Here is a 9,413-nt window from a genome sequence, read left to right as displayed (position 1 = left end):
TCGCTATCAAGAAATAGCAATGCTGGCCCCAGCAGTTCTACAGTGTGATTTAGAGCACTGATTCTGGCTATGTAGCCTCTAACTTTGCTTCTCTGGTCTTCCTGTAGCTCATGTAGCTGCTTAAAAAAATTAATACATTATTTTTTCTGCTAGAAAAAAAACTACCTAGAGTTAATGCTTTGTTTCAGCGAAGAGTCTTATGATTAAGCGCTTTTCATGTATCACTCTAATATTTCTAACTATTGTCATGATAAAAACCAGAAATTAAATAACTGGTACTAGATTCCATGATTGTTCATAGTAAACTAAGGATTTGAATTCATGTATGGCTGTTATATTACTAATAGGTTATGGAGGTGGCATAGATACATACAGTTGTCCAATTATAAAGAGTAATAAAAATATCAATATCTTAAAACTCTTTGTGTCTTGGTTTAGTTTTCTAGTCATTTTTACTAATTTAACTTTGTTATAGTTGTGAGTCATAAAATAATTATTTTGGTTTCATTAAATTTAATATATTTTATTTTATGGGGCTTAAAATACACTCAAACTTCTCCACAGTGTTCTTATACAAATATTTAAATAATCCATGTCTTTGTGACATTCTCTCTTTTTTAAAACCAGGATTTCTTTTATAGTTTTTTATTTATTTATTTTTTGCGGTACTAGGGATGGAACCCAGGGCCATTCTACCTCTGAGCTAAACCCCCCAGCCCTAATTTTTATTTATTATTTTGAAACAGGGTCTCACTGAGTTGCAAGGGGCCTCACTAAGTAGCTGAGGCTGGACACAAACTGTGATCCTCTGGTCTCAGCCTCCCAAATGCTGGGATTACAAGCATGTGCCACCATGCCCGGCCCTTTTATGGTTTTTTTAAGTTTACCTCTGTATTTTTTCAACTGGAATATTAATTTTCTTAGGCAAACAACATAGCTTTGGAAATGAATATATTTGGAAAAACAGTTGTCTTTGTATACAACAGGAGACGATGAGGAAATGTTAAAACATGTTAAAATTAAATGGATTGAGAAAGCAGATTCATAGATGTGCTGATACTAAATCAAAAGCTGATAACTTTATAGCCAGTTGGTTAGGATATAGACATATTTTCAGAATTTAAAATTCATTTTTCCCATCTCAGTAGAAATGTTTTGTATAAGGATAAAGAAGATAATGGATATTTCCTTGGAAGAGAAGACACTTGTAATAAAAATTTTTTAAAATGTTTCTAAGTCAGGCATGGTGGCACATGCTTGTCATTCCAGTACTTGGGAGGCTGAAATAGGAGGCTTGCAGGTTCAAGGCCAGCCTCAGCAGCTTAGCAAGACTCTGTTTCCAAATAAAAGGGCTGATGGTCTAGCTTGGAGAAAGAATCCCCTGGGTTCAATCCTCAGTACCAAAAAAATTTGCTTCTATATTACTTTATTATCATTTAGGTTTACATATATAATATTGCAATGAATATTTCCAGTGTATCAATACTGTGCATACTCAATTTATGACTAGGAGTTACAGGAAGTAGAATGTTTTCTTTGAAGCCCAGGTTAGCAGAACTCTTATTATTTTAACTACCTTTCTTATGATTATGTCAAGCCATCAAATTTTAGGGGATAAGGAAAAAGGACTGTTTGGTATAAAAGACTGTTTGGATGTGTTCTACACATCCTATTAGTTTGCCTTATCAAGGTTAAAACTGTGTTTGAGAAAAATGTGGGGGTACCTTAAACCACTATGTTATTCACCATTCAAATGCACTTATACAAAGTGGTAGACAACTTCAATGACGTTCCTCTTTGGTTTATCATTCACTTAGCACCTTATGTATGCAGGGCACCGTGTCATCCCTCTCCTCAGTGCACTGGGTAGAATGTCTCAGTGCAGCCCCAGTGGTAGGAGTTTAGAACCCAAATTAAGGGTTAGGGAAAGCTAGCCCTAACTCTAGTGTTAATCATCAGTGGGGCTAACAACTTTCTCTACAAGCTGAGCCTACAAGCCCAAAGAACACAGAGCTACAGAAATGCTGCCTCTCAGCCAAAAGTCATATTTGACTTTAATTTATGACATATATCTAGTTGAAGATAGTACTTAGCAATATGTTATGATTCTTTCAAAGGCAGGGGCCAATAATAAGCAATTTTTCTCCTTGATTGAATTTTACTGCCCTGAGCTATTGACCACCAACTGGTACTCCTTCAGCTCTGTGAGCCAACAGAACTCCTGATAGTCATCTTTTACTGAAGCATGGATAGAAGGAATACTTACCTTTCCCTGGAGTGTCGGCCATCACGTCGACGTTGATGACTCCTGGCTTTAAATTCTCATCTTTGTTTTCTTCCTTTAGCCACTTACTTGCACAGCCAACACATAGAGTAGAAGTCTCTTTGTGGAACTGTATCTTACCTTCTTCAGGACAGCATGATGGTCATCAGAGAGAGAGTACAGGTTCAAAAGCTGGGGTGGGGGAGAAGTGGATGGAAACAAGAGGAAAGATTTGTTTCTTGGCACTTTCATATTCATCTCTTCTTTAATACTCAAAAGCAAATTGTGAATTAGAGGTGCCACCTTGGTGGTTGTGGCTTAACAAGCTCCAACCTCCACTTTGCTGAGGTTTTGGTAGACAATGTCAGGTTCAGAAAGCCTTGATGGGGTAAGGTCTTTTTGCACTACAAGATGCAGATGCAGATGGCCAGGCATGGGAGAGGAATCCAGCTGAATGTAGAAGAGGGAAAGTGGCATACAATATTAAGTGTGCAGATTACTAGTTGTCCATGCCATAGCTCAGTTTTCTGTAGGTTGAAGTTTGGTTTCTTGTAAAGGATGGGCATGTGCCTTCTGTATTTTACTACTGCCTTGCCCTTTTCTCCTGCTACACTTATTTATTCCACCACCATCACACCTCTCCTTCTTTTCTTCTTTCCCTCATGGTCTATGTCTAAATGATAAGTATTTGTAAGGATAGACATTGAGCTAGGCACCATGGGAGAGGGAGCTATAAAGAAGTTCATGGCATGTTTTTCTCCTTCAGTTATATGACCTAAATTTCAAGTGCCCATTTATGAATTCATTCTCCTCTCCATGTTCACCCTAGAAGCCTCTTGCACAGTATATAGAAGAGCAACGTAAAATCCTCAGAGTTGATATTACACCTTCAGAGAAAGAACTTGACTTCACCATTATTGTCCTTTACAATTCTCTTTTCTAATATGCTACTCATCCTAGAGTTGATGGTAGAAAGTTTACCTTTAACACTTTCCAGAAGGCGGGTATGAGTGATTTGTTCTGAGAGGTTGTTATACATTTTGAAAGAGAAAAGAGGTTATCTATGGGATGCGGATGGGGGAAATATATATGCCCAATTTTAAAAGGTGGTTATAGACATGAATTGCTTAGATATAAAAATATTTAAAGTTAGCCGGGCGTGGTGGTGCACGCTTGTAATCCCTGTGCTTGGGAGGCGGAGACAGGAGGATCACGCAGGTTCAAAGCCAGCTGTGCTGGCTTAAGAGACCCTGTTTCCAAAAATAAAAATAGGTCTGGGAGTGTAGCCCAGAGGGAGAAGGGCTTCCAGGAACCCCAGTACCACCAATATATATATATATATATATATATATATATATATATATATATATATATATATATATATATATGTATGTATATTTAAAGTTATTATTAGCTGTAGAATAACTGATAATAGCAATTTTGCAAGAATTTTGGGGAAAGTGTTGAAGAAAAAGTTGAGGAAACTGAGGCTTAGAGAGGTTAGGTAAATTACACAAGAGCTAGTGAAGTGGTGATGGTGGGACTCAAGCTCTGGTGGCAACTACCCAACCCATATTTTCTACCTACTGCGCCATAACTGCTTCTCTCTGAATATATATGGAATCTTGTGCAGATAACTGCAATGGCTGTCAGCAATTGGAGGAAATTTGGCACGTCAGTTGTTTGTTTTTCTTCCTCTCATTCTTGTCAGGTGCTCTGTGATGATATTTATTTGTATAACAAATAAATATGATATTTATCCCCAGTACCACAAAATAAACAACAACACCAAAAATAAATTCTCAACGTATCCAGTCAGCATGATGAGATGATGATAAATTATACTCTCATTGAGTAGTATTCTTTTTGTCTGGCATTTTTTTTTTTTTTTTTTGCGGGTCTGGTGATGGAACCTAGAAACATTTGACTTCTGAGCTACACCCTCTGTCCTATATTTTATTCTTTATTTTGAAACAGGGTCTCACTAAGTTGTAGAAGGCCTCACTAAGTAGCGGAAGCTGTCTGCGAACTGCGATCCTCCGGTCTCAGCCTCCCTAATGCTGGGATTACAAGCGTGAGCCACCATGCCTGGCTAGTCTGGCATTTAAAAAAAAAAAAAACACAGACATATTAACCATGAAAATATTTTATTTCATGGCTATATCATACTATGCTGTTTCCATAAACAACCCATATATAAATGTTTGTAGATGGTTGTCTCCAGAAAACCACTGAAAGTTAATTCTATAGCAACCTAGTTTCCCTAGCATCATAGATTAATTTGCAGGAAATTGGAGCATAAAGCATGTTTCACAATAGGAGTCCCATATATCAGAAGGTCTGAAAATCTAAAGAGGTAGTCTAAATTGCTTTGTTTTCCAAGTATTATGTATGGAAAGATTTTATGTAATACATTGTATAGCTAAAGAACTCTGTTTTCTACTAATAATTTGAAACAATGGAGCTAAAAACATAAAATATACCTAGAGGGAAAAGGATTGTTACTTTATTACTGCCGAATTCATGAATCTATTAGGGAAACTCATTTTAATCTTGAGGCTTAGCATGTCCTTTTTTTTTTTTTACTGAGAATGACACTTTTCTTTGTGTCTACAATACAAAAAAAGATACCAATTTATTTCTGTAGTTTTCCAATCCTCACTTGTCATATTTCTTGAATTACCAGAGCTGTCCATCATTGTGTCAACGAAGAATAGGAAATTGATCTGTGGGTTGGGTCCTGTTAAGGATATATACAGATTTCTGCAAAACATTCATAAAGATGTTGCTCTCTTATTCTTTTTTGTAAAATGATGGCCGTGTGTGTGTGTGTGTGTGTGTGTGTGTGTGCGCGCGCGCGCACACACTCACACACATTTTTATCTTTGGGAACAATATAAACAGTTTAATAGTCATGAAAATCCTTTAGAACATTCTTTTAGAGCTTTAATAATCTTGGAATTTAGTGTGTAGTTGTGAGCTGAGCTAATTACGTGGGGTCAGCACTATTTATGGTTTTGCATATACAAGAGGATATTTTTAATTCCTTCCAGAGTAATGGATTGAAATTAGCTGTTACTTCAAGGTTTAAAAAATTAATATATTTTGCAATTTGAATGGTCAAGGAAATGTAAAGGTCTCTTAATGCAACACATTTATTTTGCATATAAGAGCATAAAAGGTCCAGGGAGCTGTTAGGTTTTGCCAAAGGTCACATGGCTAGCTAATGGCAGAGTTGGCATCAGAGTAGAGCAAGTCTTTTGCCTCAAAAGTCAATGCTTTTCTTGTTTTAAATTCTAAAATGCTAAAGCATAGTGAAAAGTCCAGAGATTACGTATGATGAATAGCTGTTTATCTACCACATAACTTTTAGAATCTTATCATTTTGTTAAATATGCTTTTTGAAGTTTAAATCAATCAATAAATGCCCATGTATAATTTTTTCTGATAATACTGTCTTCAAATTTAATATCGCTTTATGAAGATACAAAACCAGTATCTATCCTTAAATGTGGCATTGTTTCAATGACCTAGAAGATTATAGAAGTAGAATCATAGGTATGTATTCTTCTGCAGCTTATTTTTATTGCTTGTCATTGTTTTCAAGATTTTTTAAATGTTGAAATGTTATGGCTATGATTTTTTGTTTTACTGCTTTCCATATGGCAGACATTATTCTGCATTAATCCATTTACCTATTGAGAAATATTTATATTTATCTTTTTCTGTTACAAATCATGTTATAATAAATATGCTTTGTACATGTCTTCTTGTGCACAGGTGCAAGAATTTCTTGGCTTTATATGTAGAAGCTGTACTAGTTCAACATTGTATATTATTGTCAAAGTTTTCAAAGTGTTAATGCCAATCCAGTGAATGGAAATGGTTAATTTCCATTGTGACTTCAGTATTTTCTTATTAATGAAATAATATTTTATTAATGATGATCTTTTTATATGTATAGCAGTTAGCTACTGTTGCAGTAATATTGGGTCACCAACCACTCTGAACTCACTATTATGAGTCTGCAGCCAACTGTTGTGTTTCTGTTTTAGGGTGCATAAATGTGGATCCAATTCTGGTCCATGTGTCTCATCCTCCCTTAGCCACTGGGACAAACAGTGATTCTCTTATTGCAGCAAAGGCAAGAGTACAAGAGTGCAAGTCTTCTTCCTCCAGGGACATTTCAAGTCCTTATTTGTGGCCATTTTTTAATCTTCCACTGACCAAGATAGATACTTAGCTGAGTCTCCCTTTCATAAAGTGGAGAAATAACCCACCCCCATGAGACCAGAAAAAAATGCATGGGTGCATATAACTATGACAGGAAGGGAAGGCTTGCCACTAGTAATAATTATTATTAATTTGCAGGTCTGGGGATGAAATCCAGGGGGCATTCCACCTCCAAGCTACACACAGCCCTATTTTTTATTCTTTATTTTGAAACAGGGTCTCACTGAGTTGCAGAGGGCCTCACTAAGTAGCTGAGGCTGGCTGTAAACAAGCGATCCTCCTGTCTCAGCCTCCCAAATACTGGGATTACAAGCATGTGCCACTATACCCAGCTAGTCACTAATAATTTAATCGAGGACCACCACACATTATTAGTAGGCCACTCTGGTCTTATCTTCTGTGACTTGCTGCTATGGTCTTTGCTCATTTCTGCTCTTGGGATGCTTAGCTCTTGCTCAGTATGTTATAAATATTTTTGTACAATACAGATTCTGATTTTTAGTAATTATAAGTTTACATAATTTTTTCAGTCTGTGGTTTGTCTTTTCACCTTTTTTAACAGAAGCTTAAAATTTTACTGTAGTCTAAATACTTATGAAACCATTTCTTTGTAATTTGTATTTCTTCTTGATTTAAAAGATTATCTCTATCCTTAGATCATTAATATATTTTCCACTGTTTTCTTCTAAAGGTATTAAAGATTAATTTTTCTATTTAAGTCTATTATTTGTTTGAAAATTTTGTATATGTATAGTATAGAAATACTATCTTTTTCTGAATTCATAAGTAAGCATTCTAATATATTGAATAATCTAACATTTCCTAACTTTTGTAATGCATTGTCAGTTGCATATTATGTATTCACATAGATGGGTAGATAGATAATTTTGAAACACCTTAATACCAATTATGTTAATCATTCTAATATTATAGTATCTCTCTGTTTCATGTGATATGTTCCCCTACTTTCTTCTTCAAAATTATGCTGGATATTCTTGCCTCTTTGTTTTCCATATATTTTAATTTAAAAATTTCCACAAAATTACTCTTGATTTAAAAGATAATTGTATTTTATGTAGGTATTTATTAGTATGAGATTGCTATATTTATACTATTTCTTTCTCATAATGAATCAAACTTTCCCCATAAGAGTTTTGCACCTCTTTCATTATGTTTATTCTTAGATAGTTGTATTAGTTCTCTATTGATACATAACAGTCATCACATATTTGGTTGTATAAAACAATATTCCTATATTGTCTCCCAGTTTATTTGAGTCAGGAGCCAGAGTACAGCTTAGCATAATACTCTGCTTAGGAACTCAGAAGACCACAGTCGAGGTATCAGGAAGACTGTTCTCACTTGTGGGATTGACCAAGGAAGAATTGGTTTCTGTTATTAAATCAGGCTTTCAGTGGAATTCACCTTCTTGCAATTTTATGACTAGGGGCCCAGCTTGAAGATGACTGTACCTGGATTTCACTCACAGTGCCTAGAGGCTGTCTCCAGCTTTTGTGTTGGCTTTCTCAACATGGATGATTTCTTCACCCAGCCAACAAGAAGGATCCCTGGATCAAGGCTGCTATTAAGACAGTCGTAAATATTATAGCTTAATCCCTCACCTTTGCCATATTCCTTTGCTTAGGCAAGTCTTATGTCCTGCCCACATTCAAGAAAGAAGTGTTAGATAAAGGCCCGAGTACCAGAGGATTGTAAACACTACCTTACAGTGTGTTCCCTACTCTAGTTTTTGCTGTCACTAAGTAGGCTTTCTGGCTTAGCTTACTTAACAAGCATTCTTTTAGCATGCATTGATTGGATAGCTGAAAACTACATTTTTCCAGGGACTGTTTTAGCTAGAATTCCAGATGCAATTTAGAGTCAGTTCTAAATTAATATACTACATTAACAAATACTGAACCATTGCTCCTAGGGAGCCTCTAGTTACAGTATTTGTCAGCCATTCAATATATAACCTTGTTTTATTTGTGTTCCTTTTTAAAGACACCTTGTTTAATGTGTGTATATATATGGTTGACTCATTAACATTGAATGAATGGGCACCAGTACTATAACTCATTCTCAATCAAAGCTCACCTAACATACACATATTTCCCCAAAGTACATCACAGCCTTCTTGTGCTTAGAAACTCTGGACAGCATCATGTTGTGGGATTATGCTTTAAAAAGTAAAATCATAAATAAAAATTCAAAACACATAACAGTAAATAGACCATGCAAAGGATATTTATTAAAAACATGAGAGCTGAAACAGAAGACAAGGCATCTCCTTTGTCAATTCCCTCTGGAAATGTGTATGTTTATCTGTATATATTTATAAATGACTGCAAAACCGTCCCGAATGTTGCTTCTTTCTTTACAAATAAGCTTTACTGAGTAGGTGAGTTTGCAACTATGGAATCATGAATAATGAAGGTCAAACAGTATCTATCATCAATCATAAAAACATGCAAAGGCTGATGATGGCAAACATAGCTATGCAGGGATGGAAGGAATGTTAAGCGTTCATTCTCTTGGCAGTCATGTCATATATATGTGATAGATCATATAATAGGTAGCTTGTTTTTTTTTAAACCAGAGACTATGTAACTACCTGTTAATTTTAGTGATAGTTTTCCAAGTTATAGCAAAATCAGAATGAATCTATGGGTTAGGGGCATTTTTTCCTGATTTTGTAAGCACAAAACAGTGCATATTAAGTATTATTTTGGCTAGCCCAGCAAAAATGCATTTTTTTCAATCAATACACAGTTGAACATTTTCTTAAAAAATCAAGTTCAAGGCTGAGGATGAGGTTCAATGATAGAGTGCTTGACTAGCATGCATGATGCCCTGGGTTTCATTACCAATATTAGTTAGTCACAAAAAAATAAGAAATCAGATGCTTTCCCTAATA

The sequence above is a fragment of the Muscardinus avellanarius genome, assembly GCF_963383645.1.
Source record: "Muscardinus avellanarius genome assembly, chromosome: 9".
Taxonomy (NCBI): domain Eukaryota; kingdom Metazoa; phylum Chordata; class Mammalia; order Rodentia; family Gliridae; genus Muscardinus; species Muscardinus avellanarius.
The sequence above is the reverse complement of the archived record's forward strand: the minus strand, read 5'-3'. Positions refer to the sequence as shown.